At 39.8% G+C, this 15559-nt stretch overlaps 1 long non-coding RNA gene across 1 annotated transcript in view; it reads right to left on the reverse strand.

Annotated features, from left to right (window-relative positions):
* The window catches only part of LOC109145073, a 111613-nt gene that overhangs the window by 77590 nt on the left and 18464 nt on the right, over positions 1-15559 (reverse strand). The window contains exon 2 of the long non-coding RNA XR_005601502.1: positions 15358-15423. This is a non-coding gene — a long non-coding RNA (uncharacterized LOC109145073). The remainder of the gene's footprint in view (positions 1-15357; positions 15424-15559) is intronic.

Here is a 15559-nt window from a genome sequence, read left to right on the forward strand (position 1 = left end):
GAAAACATATTTTGTGTCTGTTTGCTATTACAGCAATTGCACTTATTAAGCTACACCTTTTTCACAGTTAGTATGGAAGAAGGCAAAGAAAAAATCTTCCCTTCAATCACTGACACCTCAGCTGTTTTGACTGCAGCAATTGAATCCAATGCATTTTGCATTCAAAAATGTGAGTGAAAGTTGTGTTTGGCAGAAAAGGGCACAGCCATTTTGAGACATGTGAGATCTATTCCCTTTTAGCCACAATTTCACAAGCTGTGGATGCTCCAATATTCAAACACGCTTGTTACAGTTAGCTCAGATCCCAAGTTCTCTGGTGTGTATAATTCCTGAGAAAGCAGTTCTTCTGGCAGATTAAGGGAACAGTTTGCTTTTGCCTGAGGCCATTAACATTTTAATAAAATGGTCGTCAAATGTGATAACAATTTATCTTTAGGGGACTTTATCTGTTATTAACCTTATTAAGTAACAAGTTTATTCTTGCTGACATGTAGATTTTCCAATCTTCGTCAAGACAGATTCTGTTTTTTTCTTTTCATTTCATGTTCTGTTATGTTGTGTTCCTTTGCTAAAAGTCTGTTTGGTTTGCTTTTTGCACTGATTTTTCAATACTTTCCATCTCCTCTGAGTTAGGAGAAATGTATGATCTCATCAGAAGTGGTTAGAAGCAGTCTTTTACTTGTCTATCAGTCATTTCCATACAGGTAAAACTCCAGTTCTTCACATCCTGATTTCTCAGGCACTGGATTATCTAAAAATTATTTCTGTCCCCTAAAATCAAAATTCAGAGAACTAAAATTTGTCTAGCATAAGCTATAATTATCCAAGGTTTCAGATGTCTGCCAAGATACCAGGGTTACCATTATTCAGTGTAATTAATGCTTTCACCAATTTAGAAAACTGTACAAACATCATGGCCTCATGCTACTAGACAATGAGCACTTTCTATGAGATGATAAATGTCTTTGCCTCCTATAGATTTATCAGTATCTTGCAGGTTCAGGATCCATGCTGGTCACATATAGGAAAGGCTGAACCAGTTAAGAAGAAACAGCTTTCAGCCCCCAGTCTCCAGTTTGCCCACTGAATAGAAACCACAGTCTAGAAGTAAACACAATCGTTATTTTTTTAATATTTTTTTAATAAGTTTTCCAACTATTTAAATAGGCATTCACTTCATCCCTTCTTTCTATATACCCTCACATATTCATGCTATTACTGAGCTTGAAACGGAATGCTCTGGAAATTTTACAAGGAAGGAAAGTCCAAATATAAATGTTGTGAGCTCAAAATTACTTGCTAAACTTCAGGATGTTTATCTGCATGCACTTTGTATTATTTCTATTTTAATTGACAACTACTGTTTCTAAATGCAGCCAGTGGGGGAAAATGGAGTGCAACAGTGCCGGGCTTGTTTACCCCTGCAGTGAGTTTACCCCCTTGCACCTGATTTACAGGTGAATGCCCTGCAATATCTGCTGCATGTCAGGCTTGGTTCTCCTGGGTGGAAGTCTGCACTCTCCAGAGTAGGTCTCTCTGCTCAGTCATGGAGCCTGCAGTGTAAACTGAGCAGACCCTCTTCTGTGACTGAAAGAAAAGGTAAAAATCACCAGTTTGTGAATTGCTCTCCTACACCATCTTAACTTTTTGTAACCTGTCTAATAATAATCCATGAATCAACAACAGTGGAATGAACAAAAACAGTGAACAGGTTCCTCCCTAGATTATAAATAGAGATGAGTTTGAAAAGATTTATGGAGGATTTTGGGCTTGAAAAATTCACAGTAATAATGATTTGTTATTAAAAGTCATAAACTGTGACAAATACACAGGAAGCTCATTCAAACACATTCCTTTCAAATCATTCTGCATGAATCACTGACTTTGCAGAAGATGGCCTCTTGAGTCAGTAATAAAAGGCTGAAGACTGGGATGGCATTCCTAAATCTACCACAAAATATGTTTCTGGCATTAGTTAAAAATTGCTCTGTGGACTTCCTCATCAATCAGTGTTGGGTGAATCAGGTCTCTGCCAACACTTTTATAAGAATATTAGTTCATTCGTGTCATTAAAGCCTGATCTAAAAAAAGATCTCTGAATGAAGAGCATTTGTAACAGTCCTAAAAACCCAAATTAAAAGCTGAAGTCTTTTCCTCTGAAAAGATTCCTGAAATTGTTTAGGTCTGAACATATATGCCTGTTCCCTCTCAATCTCAGGAGACAAGTCATGGGTCAGATCCATGTCAGCCATGAGCTATGAAGGAAGTCTCTGAGCAAGCTCCACGGGCTATCGAAACTGCCTATTTCAGTTCTATTATAAAATTACCAAAAATGAAGAGTCTTCAGGGTCCTCTTTAAGAGGACAATTTAGCAGGCAGTCCTTCTCTTGGCAGCACTGTTCCCTAGGAAAGTCCTCGAATGGAAGCTGTTGAGACTTGAGTGCTTGGCCTGCCTCAGGAGAGCGATGAGCGGAAGACCTCCCTGCCAACACTCTTCCAGACGCAATTGCTAATTGATATTATTTGCTCTTTAAAATTCAGTACCAGTGAAGCTGCCCTTGCCACTGTGGGCAGGCAGAACAACCTACATCTACTTCATTTCCTACTTTATTGGCCATTGAAAAGAAAGGCAGTTTGCCCTGGTGCCGTACAAGAAGTGGCTGCAAGACAGCAACCATCCATTTCCACACAGTGTACAGGTTTGATTGTGTTTGACTAATTATCTCATTAACCTGTACCTCAAGATCCGATTACTGTAGTGGTGGGTGACTGAATAAAAGGCAGCAGCAGTGGGTCTGAAGTGTGGGATCTTTGCTCACCTTCTTTGGGGTGTTCATATCTGCCTGAGCCAAATCATCCTTAAGAGAACCAACAAAATTTAGGTTTTTATTATGATCATGAGCAAATAGCACCTCTCTCTCTCTCTCTCTCTCCCCCAATCCTCCCCCTTTCTTTTTTAGTAAAAATTGTACCAGTGTTGAATCATTCAAATAACAAAGGCTTGAGTTCAAAACCAGTCACAACTCGTGTGCAAGCATGACCTGAATGGCTTTGTGGCAGGGTCCATTTGTCAATAACATTTGTTAGAATAATGTTGATGTCACTTGAATAGTAGATGTTGATCTCATCACTCACATAGAGTTACAGGAGGTAAAATACTATGAAATTACTTGGTCCTTATTTTTACACCAAGTTCTAGAAGGTTGTGAAAGAGAATACAGGTGCAAAATGCATGCACTAAAAATCCCAGTGATATTTAAAAAAAGATTCATAAACCTAAACAGTGCTCAAACCTAACCAGTAACAAAAGGTTGACATGAGGAGACAAAGGGACTGTCTATAAAATTAATGGTAAGGAGCAATTAATTTGAATAACACTAGAAATTATATGGAAGTAAAAGAAGAAGAAAGGACTTATACTAATTAGAATCTATAAACTGTTTAGGGAGGAAAAGGTTCATGAACCACCAACATTACCTACAGGAACTTTTAAACCAGAAAAGAACAAGACTGGTGGAAAGTACACTTGAGATGAGCTTGAAGAAAGGCTTTATGATCTTTCAGAAAGTATCTTCAATGCCTGACTAAAGAATATTTTGAGATGACGAACCCTATTTCTCCAGATAACGTTCTCCATTGCAAAGAATATTTATGTAATCTAGTCAGTCAGAGACAGAGATTATCACTACCAAAAACGTCACAAGTGATTCTGGGAATTATAGCCTGGGTATTCAAAATTTGGTGGAGTTTTTCTTATTTGGCAGTCAGCCTACAAAATCATTCACCCTGCCCGATTCTTAACAGCAGAGAATGAAATCCAGACAGAAAGCAGCCTTCTCCATGAGACACAGTTTGCCTCCTTACAATTGGAAATATTTTATTTTTTGCCTAAATGGGGATCATCAAGGACTTCGAGATCTACATGCCAGCAAGCAGCTCTTTTAATTAGAATTTTCTTCTGAATATCCTTCTGCATTAGTTTCCAGAAAACTTAGCAGACAGTGTTTTTCATTACTGGTACTCTCCCCATCTGTCCTTGTGAACAGGATATCTGTATAGGAAAAGAATTTGCAGGGCTGAGGAGCCTGCTTGGAGATCATTATGTTGGCAACTGTGGAAGAAGGAGAGGTGTAAGTCCCTTCTGTAGGGTGAGAGTTACCTGCTGGTTGCTCATCGAAAGTTTGATTGACTGATTTTATTTCTCTTTTGGTAATGTTTGGTGTAAGTTCTGGGCAGTGTTTCTAAGATCACATGGTCACAGGTTGGTGGTTTTCCCCCTTGAATTTCATTTCTTGCACCTAGAGGACACAATCTGGGCATGTGTTAAATTACAGAAGAGCTGAGAAACAGGATTTGCAAATGTTCCTCTGTTCTACTTTGTATCTGGATGCTTTCGTTGCGATGCACACAGTGCTGGTTTTTTTATTATTGTCAGCAGTGATAACAGCAACTGCATAGACCACCATTCCTGCCTGCTAGGGGCTTCCTGCGAACACAGGTGTCATATTTCCCACTCTTATCCTCACTTATGCTCATCACTGCTCAGGATGTCAGTGATAACCCTGTATTTTTCAGAGTCTGCTGTAGGAAGGACACCACCTTTTTCTATATGTCTGCCACCTTCCCCCTCCAGCCTTCGAGATAAGTGCAGCTGAGTAGCTCTTGCAGGCAGTCCCTGGAGCTATCAGGCTCAGAGACAGTGTTTCCTTAGGAAAGGACTTCTGTCTGGAAACCCTCCCTTTGATATGCCTATTGATGCACATCTTCCGTGAGCTTCAGAGGGCCATTCAAGAGGAGTTTACTTGGTTTAGATTTCCATGATTCTGTAGGGGCTTCAGTTGTTTGGTTTTTATTTTATCAGAATGTAAAGCAGACAAAAGGGGGACAACTTTAACTGTAGCCATTGCATGTGATGAGTTTTTGCACTTTATTATTTTTACTTGAAAAGTTCATATTCAACTAACTCCTCTGTCAACAGACACTCCAAGTCTATAAATAACAATGCAACAATGCATCCAGGTTCAAGAGTGCTTGTCTCTTTTTATTTAGAAGCTGGAGAGGTTGTAACATTGCACAGTGTACCAGGGCATGTCACATCATACTGTGTGACATCATTTGACCTAACCTCATAGAAGCTGAGTGGCATTATCCATGAGCCAGCACAAAAGAATTATATGGGATATTCTGAGAAGTGCAGGAATATCCCCACTGGTCCGATAAGTATTAAAATAAGTATCTGATAGACAATAGCCTAGTGATTTTGCCAATTGCTACTCACCTATTGCTTTAAAACCAACTCTACAGTTTGCCATGTCATTCCTCCTTTATCACAGATGAAAGAAAACCTGATATAATTTTTAACACACAAGCTATTCCTAGGCAAGACAAAGGGAAAACCTTTTTGTTCGTTACATTATTTCTGACACTACCTTGGGATTCTCTGACCTGGGTAATCCAGAGGTGGGAATGGTCTTTGGTAACAATTGATACAGTTTTGCTGAACTGCGGTTTAAGCTTTATCCTATGCATTTTCTCCTGGGGCTAACACATGTTTTTTATACTTTTTTTTCCAATTTAATATTTATTTCTGGTGCTAGACATACAATAGCACTTCCATGAGACAGCTCATATGATGGTTATGGAAACAATGAAAGAGCCCAGAAGTATCGCCTACAATGGGATGAGCCCTGCTTACACTGGAAATACTGATCTCAGCTAAGTGAAGGTCTCTGTTGTGGAGCAAAAAATTCCTTCAGGACATCAGCATGCCACACAGCACCCAGGTGCTGACAATCCCCACCATGTATGCTTCCATATCCAGTTTCCCTCTGTTCTTTGCTAGACTCATGGAAAGTGGTGCAGAAACAAGCTGGGGGGAATACAGGAAGCCACACACCTTCCTTTCCCCACACATTCCCCAATCTTCTTAACTCACACACTATTTATTCCTTTAACATCATGGTACAATCACACAAATAAAGAGACTCATTCTCATTTGCCTAGAGACTTTTGCTAGGCTCTCCAACTGAAGGCCAAACAGTTGTCTATTTCAAACAATTTAAAACCAAATCCACTTTGATGGAATATGGGTTTTGGTTCAAACTGTGAGACGTCTTGGATAAAAATTTGCAGTTCCATATCTACCATGTAACATACCTTTCCACAGTTCACTAACAAAATAATGGTTTAGGAATGGACAACAGACATGTTATTATGGCAGGATTTGATACTGAACCATGTAAGCAGGCACCAGTACAGCAGCTTCAGACAATTTTCTAGTGATGAGTGTAGGCAACAGATCTGCTGGACTTCTTCATGTTTTCATCTATTTGGACCTGGGCCATTTGGTTCAGGTAGCCTTGTTAAAAAGGGATTTGCAGGTCTTTGCGGTGTTACAGCCCTGCCAAGCTGGAAGCTATAGACAAGGTCAGTGTCTAGGACTCTCTTGTATTAAATGAGCAAGTAAGCTTATATGCATTGCAGATTCCCTGCCCATGAGATCTCTTGTCTGAAGCAATCTGCTGAGAGGTGATAGGGTTGAAGTGTAGGCTAGACAACATGCATATGGCAGAGGGTTTGTAATATTCTAAATAGCATCCACTGTGTTTTCCTGGGTCAACATACAAAGGGTGTTGGTAAATCAATAGTTTAATCCAAGTGTGACAAGACAATTTATCAAACCTCTTAAAAAATTGCTTCTCTGTGAGACAAAGCAGCGTTGCTGGCAGAAGCTGTTTTACAGCACATGGCATAACGCAGTTATAGCCAGTGAGAGGTGCCTGCAACCTCGCCTTTCTGTGCTGAGAGGAAGACGAGCTGGGCCACCCTACTGTTTGTGCTTGGGAAACACTATTAAGCACACAGTGACATCTTGCATTATAATATTATAACACAGAAGGGGTGGAAACAATGGCTGTGTGTTCAGCCTTAATTACATGGGGAATTTGTTGTGCTTTTGGTTGAAGAACAGGAGCAATTGCTCCCTGGGCGTTATAAAGACACAACTCACAGATCTGAAAGACTTCATCTCTTTCAAAGGCATGGTAGGGATGCTGCTGCAAGAAAAGGGAAAGGTGTCACTGTGTTACTGTGACACCTACATCAGGGAATAAAAGAATGGGGCACTTGCATTTTGCCATTTGATAACTTTGTGTGAACCAAGAGCAGCATTCACAAGGCCTGGGTTCCTCCAGTTCAGTCCTGAGCTCTGTATTCAGACATTAAATTCCCTCAGCTTCTGAAATCAAAGGGAACAATAGGTACATGCACAAATTAGCAAATGTGTGTGATCACAAGTGTAAGGCCCACAGGTTTGAAAGATCCAGGCTGAGACTTTGCAGGCATACATCTCCATATATCAAATAGAGGTGCCCTTCTAAATTCACAGATTCAAAACTGTGCTCAGAGCCCCCATCAGGATACATATATTAAACGCAAAAATTCTTTGACCTAAGGTCTGAATAAAGCAAACTAAATTAAAGCCAAAGGAAAAGAACAGTAGGGGAAAAAAATCCCCTATCCCTTTCAAAAATACGTATAGCCAGGTAGAAGTCAAAGCTTTTATTCTGAAAAAGCCTATGTATTATTTTTAAAGAATTCTTGAAAACAGTTTTGTGTGTATCAAAAAGGGGTTATACCTTGTGCTCATACAGAATATTCTTATTATAAAACAGCTGTTATAAACATAGAACACCAAGAAAAGTTTTTTGTGAGACCATTAGAGCCTAACACCTACTTTAAACCCACGTATAATTGCTCACAGGATAAGAGCCTCTATTCATATTACTCAAATACCTTGCCTCAGCTGGAGACAGTTGAAAAGAGTACGGTGTGCAACAAGACTGAGTGAATGAGCTCTAACCTTTCCTCACTAAAGCAAAGCAAAAGATACCAGGCTTGTTTTACTGTGTGGATAATGAACACAGTTCAAACTCTCATTCAGTTACCTTCCTCATAGTCCAGGCTATGTGTCATTGTGCAAAAGCTGGGTTCTTTATTATTTTTAGAGGGTTTTTTTTCACTTTTTTCCTCAGAGAGAATTATGGATGAGAAGGCAGGAATTCCATGTAGGAGAATGCCTTGTTCTTGGCTCCTCCTGGTTCAGCTTTTTAGCAGCACAAAGCTATAGCTATTTCAGCATCCTTTACTGGGACCAGCTGGTGTTAACACACTTTCTCAGAACACACTCCACTTAAATATCTGTGTCTGTGCTGTGGGACAGGTATGCCCCACCATGTTCCCCAGAAGAGGTCACTGACCTTTTGGAGGGTATTGCACTTTTTTCCCTGCTTATGCCCTGAATTTCCTTCCAACAGAAGGTGGGGTGTGTGAATGGAGGCTGAGCATCACAGTGCTGAGAGCATCCCTGCAAACACTGCAGAGCACGGGTACCTGAAGGAGAGATGCAGTTGCTCTTTACCACGGTTACTATCTAAAATTTTCTAGCTGGTTAAATCCTAACAGGACAGTACATAAAAGTTCATAATGATGAGGCAATACAGAGTGGTTAGGGGAAAAAAGCCATGATGCAAAAAGAAAATACTTTGCCTTAAGTTTTTCACTGGAACTGAAACACCCTGTGTAGTCAGTTGTGATCAGTGTGATTCTATACAGCTCAGGGAAATGGAAGCAGAATCTTAGTCCTGGTGAAAAGCTTATTAAGAGCTTTAAAAATAGATGTTTCTTGATGCATGTAAAGTTTTTCCTCTTCCTTTTAGCTCAGACTTGCAAGGAAGTAGCCTCCTATTTATTTCGCTGGCTGCATCTGCTGGATCAAATTCTAGCTGGAAATAAACTTCTTTTCCCCATTGTTTCCTAAACTGCACAATTCAGCTTGGAGCAGGGGTCAGCTGTTGATCACTTTCATGCTTTTACATATTTCCTCTAGAAAAATAATCCAGTATTCATGGATATTCACACAGCACTGTGGAATAGCATGCAGGAATTTTACTTTTCTGAAATCTAGAGGACAAATGTATTCAGTAGTTTATTTTGTACATGTTTCATATGTTGTATATACACCACATTAAAAAAACATTCCCAACATCCTTCCCTCAGAGATGTTTCCATTAGGAAAAATCTTTATAGGTAATTTCTGATTGTTTCTTAGTGAACCTAAATATTTAAGGTTGGCTATACTGCATTTAGCATTTGTTGTCTTTGGGGAAGTGAAGAAAGAACTCAAATTGAAAGCACCAAGAAATGGAAATGCATACTTTTTGTAATTCCTAGTGCATTCAAATATCATGGAGCAAGTGTTTGAATAGGCAGGTACCAGATTCTCATCCCCGTGGTGAAAATGGAAACAAAAAAATAGGTAGGTGATAAACAGAAAAAATAAATGGAAAGATGGCATGAGAAGATGAAAGATAGATGGGGAGAGAAGGAAAAATTGTGACAACAAGGGAACATCCTGTGAAGTGACATGTAGAATTTTACATACAGGCCTCAGAGACGAGCAAGTCCCAAGATGGTTCCTGGGATACAATTCTTCTCCACCTCCCTGCTACCACAGTCACCTGACAACGAGGTAAGTGGAAGAGTCGATACCTGTCATTTTTATTTAGTAGTTTTCCAACTCAGTTTGTATGCAGCTGCATCAAAGAACAAAGCCTCTGTGAAGGACATCACTGCAGAAGGGCAGACAGGACTTTTTGAGGACCTAATTTAATTTACTTTAATTCTCCATTTTTTGGCAATATCTTCCACCACCTGAGTAGGGTTTCCTAAGATGCCTGAAAGTTTTACACACAGCTCCTAAAGCTACTGAATAGCTAATGGAAACAGCCCCAGTCACATAAAGAGACCTTACTCTTGACTAGGAGGTTGTTGGGGAGGAAGCCACCAAGGTAAACCATTCTGTTATTTCATCCTGAGCAACCTGATCTAGTGGGGGTCATCCCATCGCAGGGGGGTTGGATCTTTAAGGTCCTTTTCAACCCAAACCATAATATGATGCTTCTGTGATGACTCCTAAGAGAAAGAGCTGCACTTTCAGAATGGTAGAAAAAGTGCAAAGCTCCATCAGTGTTGACACTTTCAAGAGTGTGTGAAACAGCAGAGAGGAGAATGGGAGACAGAACAAATACTGATCTGTTTCTCTCTAATAGCTATGCAGCAGTAGCTCTTTGTTTCACGGAAAAAAATAATTCCTGAGAGTGTTCTTCCCCTCATAAGGTTGCAGTAACCATAAGTGGAAATTCACTGATTTTTTCACTGAGTTTGTTAAGCAGTACAGACTTTTTCCTTTCCCTGAGTCCTAAATAGGATGCATAATTTCAGCTCCCATGCCTTCCAGCTCTAGAAGCAGTTATTCTAATCATGGGATGTGCTAGAAGCCAAGGTCATCAACTGTGAAAGCCTGTGTCTTTGCACTTCCTCACGTGTGTCCCTCCAGCTCCTGCAGCTTCCTTTCCTGGCAGCAGCTGCTCCTGCTCTTCATGCTGCTTTTAAAAGCAGTAAGGAATAGGAAAGTAAGGATAACACGAGTGAACAGCAGCAGCACAATCTTGCAAATGAGCCATCACAACATGTCCAGCTATCATGTTCTGTGTAGCTCCATGTTTGATACACATCTAACGAACTGGTCAAAACCTAAAATACCTAGGAACTCCTACTCCTATGTCAACTCCACTTGAAATGAGCAAAAGTTATTGGAGGGATGCACACAGAGGTAAACAGATGGAACATGGTCCTGTACATTCTGTATATGTATGTACAAACATGCATAACCCAGTGTTATTGTGGAGATGTTGAAAGGTACTGCCTTGGTTTAACAAGTTCAGCTGTGCAGCCCCAAGTCCGGCTCTCCACACACTTCAGTGTGACAGCTTGATCGATGCCAACATTTCCTTTAAAGGCATCTCAGCATCCTGTGCAGTTCTTGTCTTCGTAGCTCACCCCAGGAAAGGGAGCACAAGACATGGCAGGTTTTTCTCCAGTAACATACAGCTTCCCCACCCCCCAAATTAATCTCATCCCAGGCTATCCAAACGGATTGAGGGCAATCTGAAGTGGTGCTGACCTGAAATCTGCAATTTCTGCCAGTAACAATTTGCTCCCCTCTGCTAGTTCCAGTTTGTGCTTCACCTCTGAGGAGGGGGAGGTGTTAGAGATCAGGCTGCTGAATAAGATGGGATCTAACTCTGGATTTTTTTCAGCGCAAATAGTGTAGTCTGTGGGACTTCCAGTTACTCTACAAAAACTCCTCAAGTCTTTCAAAGAAATGCTCCTGTAAAGATACAGTTTTGCTTAGGCTGTGCAGTACATAATACGCACACAAGAATGAGTGGGGAGAAAATACTATCTCCATGAGAGTTAAAGCTGCGCTGCCAAGTTCCTTAAAGTTATGGCTTAACATCCTGAAGAGTATCAAGATGGTGGCTTGGTAACACTTAGGATAAAACTTAGGACCTACGCCATTCATTCTCCAGCACTTCCAGCTTAAACCAGATTGCTTTTTAGTGGCACATTTCCTCCCAAGAGCCCAAGTCTCCAGGGAAGCCCTTCAGCCTTGTGAGAACTCTAGCCCAAAAAGGGAACTAGTCCCTTGTAGGAAAAGTGGGAGCATAAATCTCCCCATCTTCAGCTTCACCATACCATGATCAGAAAACATGTTTTCTGGTGACCCGGTGTGGTTTGGTTCTGTTTAATTTATCTCTCAGCTTGTTTCAAGGTTTCATGATGATATAAAAAATGCCCCAAAAGCACTTTTCTGAGAAAATTCTTTTGGACTTTTAATTCCAAAAAACCACTCAATTTCTTCCCTCCCCCCTGCCCCCCCCCCCTCAATTTTCAAGAATCACAAATACTAATATCAGATTTTTTTGTGTGTGTGTGGGTTATAAATTCCTGGCTTTTTCCTGTGACTCCAGTACCTGTAATATTTTCTTGCTATCTTCCCATCTAATTGCCTTTCTGTAATTAAATATAACATTTTTCCCACATGAATTATCACTAAGACCTAATCCCAGATCCCCAAATCCCATAGTAAAGATCTGTTCTCTACAAGCCGACACAACAGTAGTCAATTCATTGAGCACAGACAAACACATCTTTTCCATGAAGGCATTTAGCATCTTGGCTGAAATTGTCTCACTAGCAATTTCAGCTAATAAGAAAATGAAGTTAGCACAAAGCTGCTGAAAATAAATTCTGCGGAAGACATCCCTCTGCTTTAATAGAGATTGAATGCAGTACATTTCTCTTTCCCTGTGCCCCAAACAACACATCAAAACAACGTTTACCAAGTGAGCTACATTTCACAACACCCTTGCATCATAGGTGGACTTGGCAGCATAAATGCACTAGAGAGGGGAAAGTTGGTTGTTTGGGGCTTGGGGTTTTTTCTTTTCTGTCCAGAATATTTTGTCCCAGAACTTTAGGACTGATTGCCCAAGATAACTCCATTATCTCACTTGGGTCTCCAGTGGCTGTTAACCCTCTACATTGCCTAAGTGCCAACACCTGCCCCTTGAATTCAGGTTGCAGAAGTGCTGGAAAGCACTGCTGTTAATTCCTGGCATATCCCACCTAATTTAGACTCAAACACCATGAAATAACACGTGGGAGAGAGGGAGACAGGTGCTTTTAAAAACAGGTATTCCAAGTTCTGTTTAACCAAGCTAGGGGGAAAGAGCTGGAGATATCCCCTGGAGCGGGTCATCTATTTATCTATTTGGTGATTTTCCCCCATTTTTCAGTTTGCTTAATGGTTTCAAAGCTACTATTTTCTCAAGTGCAGTGGTGGTTAAATAGTATATAGAAAATGTTATTTAACTTGAAATTTTCTCTTCATATGGTGTGGCCTCCATAATGTGGGTCTTTCTAAGTTCCTCCTGTGCTCTTTGGTAGGAGTAACTGCAGGCCAGCTATCAGCATGTTTGGTGTGGCTCATGGGGATACATCTCATAAAATTTGGCCCATAAAAATCCTCCTCAGATTTCTCAACTTCTCTGCCCAAGAATATTAGAAATGTGACACTTGAAATTCATTTTCCCAAAACATTTGGTCTAGTCAAGCGCCTTCACACAATGTATGTGGCAGGCAGATGCAACGGGGACACAAACATGGCTGAGACAAATGCTTACCCATTCGGCAGAGGATGTGTGGATTTTTTTCTTGTTTACTGCTGCTAGACAATTCCATATACTGCTGGTAATGACTGTATCTGGGGTTTTTTTCTGTGTGCTTACACCTTACCCTGTAGCTTTGTTCATGGAAATAAAAATAATCTGAACAGCTTGGAAAACTTCCTTTGCTTTAACTTGAAAAGGCTGAATTCAGTTCCCAAGGACCTCAGTGGGAGCTGGATTAACCTCTGTGGCAAAATCCTTAACCTCTAACCATGCTGCCGCTGCAGCAGGTGCCGAATTTCCTTTTATCGATTGGTTAATTTATCCTTTTGTGATTGCAATGTACCAAAAAGTCCTACACTTCTTCCCATGTGTAGGGTTTTATTGAGCTTCTGCAACTGAAGAGACCCAGAGCTTCTGCTCTTTCTACAGACTCTAGCCATTTCAGAGCCCCAAAGCTTCAGCCTCCCCAGGAGGCTGCACCAAAGAGTTCTTCTTGGCTGCACCAAGGAGATTTGCAGTATTTCTCACTCATTTTTTTGTATACTCCATCTCCAGAGTATGTTTATTCTTCCTTGTAACTATCTTACCTATCCAAATCATACCTCTGGTAGAACTGCAAACAAGGACAGGCATGTCCTCTTACAGTCCAAGGGGGAAGAGGAGGGACAGGGATTTTACAGGTAAGGTTTTTGTTTGAAATCTAAAAAATAAATGGTGTGTTTACCTTAGCTAGCATCCATTTACCGTTTGATAAATAGGTACAGTTATCCCCAGGACATCAAGTTAGTAGACATAGCTTAAAGAAATAGTAGACATAGCTAAAAAGAAATAGAAATACAGTATTTCTTCCTTCTTAAGGAGCTTTGCCAGTCTTTGTTTTCCTGTGTTCCTTTGCTTCTCTTCAAACCCATTAGTTTAATATCTTTGAAGATCTTTTTAAAAACAGTCTTCTATTTCAAAAAACCATGTCAAATGGAGGAGGTAAAGCAACAGGGCTCCCCAGAAATAGAGCACTGTTTCTACAGAAATAACTCTGATTGATGAATTCTACATAAATCAGCAAATAAAAAGCCTGTAAGATAATTAGAATGCCAAGGGATGGCAGCTCATCTGCTGAATTTAATAATTACATTTAAGGGCCCCAGTGTTCATTGGAAAGATAATCTTCACATGCTACATGGTGGTGTTCCACAAGACATCCAAGTCAAATTTGCTTGTGCTTGTTATTCTTTTCAGAACATGTTGGTTAATTTAACTCTTGTTTGATACGTGCTGAAGCACCTGAAGTGCCTTCAGGCACTCCAAAGATTTTTACCGTCTGATAATAAGACATGAGAGAAAGCATAATGATATTTACAAATTGTGAAAGATAGAGGTGTCTAGTCACACCCAGACTTTGTTAATGAATGGATTTTGGTATGGTTACTCTGGATTTATGCCTTTATAGGTTAAAAAAGAAAACCATAACTTTAGGACAAACTTGCCATATGGCAAAGTTGGCAAAGCAATATTGCCAAAAATGGCAATATTGCTTTGAGCAGAGCAGTTAGAATCTGTATTTTGGGCTTGCTCTGTTTAACAATACCTTTAATGAACATCATTTAACCACAGGCAGCTGTGGATCTAGTCTTATAAACCATGCTAAAATAATTAAAAGAAACAAGAAAAATGCACATGTTCCCAAGTTTTGTAATTTTCCCACCACTGGAGAAAGGATTTTTAAAACAAGCCCTCCATAATCTTTTGAATGTTCAAATACAGGGCTGAAACAGAAGCAGTAAGCAGTCACCATGCCTCAAAATAAAGTGAAAATTTTCCATTCAAATTGGAAGAAAAAAAAACAAATAGCAAAGGCAATTTCCTTCTGTTTCTGTAAATTAATTTCAGAGATGAGCACAAACCATAAAACTCGGATTCAGACATAAACCTGGGAGCTTGTGGCTTGAAATGGAGCTGGGTAATGTATTCAGACCACCTCAGTTGCTGGCAAAAAGGTAATAACTGGTTAGTTAGCAAAGTCCCCTATCTCACAGTATATTTCCTGATACACTACATCATCTTATATCCTGTGTTGATGATCTAACATCTTAGGACCCTGTGACAGGTGTATATATATATATATATTTTTTTTTTTTTTTTAATAAACAAGTACATAGCTGGGATAAAAATTTTCACTAAAAAATTTGAGCCTCATTTATGGAATCTCCTACAAATCCATCTCACTTAGTGAAAGACAAATTTTACTTAAAAATCCAGCAAGAAAGGATATACAGCGACTCACCTAAAATATGACCCAAAACCCAGCCTTTATGTTCATCAGTTCCCAACAATCCAGTTTAGTCTGGGACTAAAAACAGAAGCAGACAAATATATAAATACATGAGCTTTTACAGAACGTATACATAATGGACAAAAAGGACAACATGAAATGGATATAGTAATATTTTTCACTGTAGGAAAAAGGAGTTTTTTTAAGACTATCA

The sequence above is a fragment of the Corvus cornix genome, chromosome 2 (genome assembly GCF_000738735.6).
Source record: "Corvus cornix cornix isolate S_Up_H32 chromosome 2, ASM73873v5, whole genome shotgun sequence".
In the NCBI taxonomy this organism is placed as follows: domain Eukaryota; kingdom Metazoa; phylum Chordata; class Aves; order Passeriformes; family Corvidae; genus Corvus; species Corvus cornix.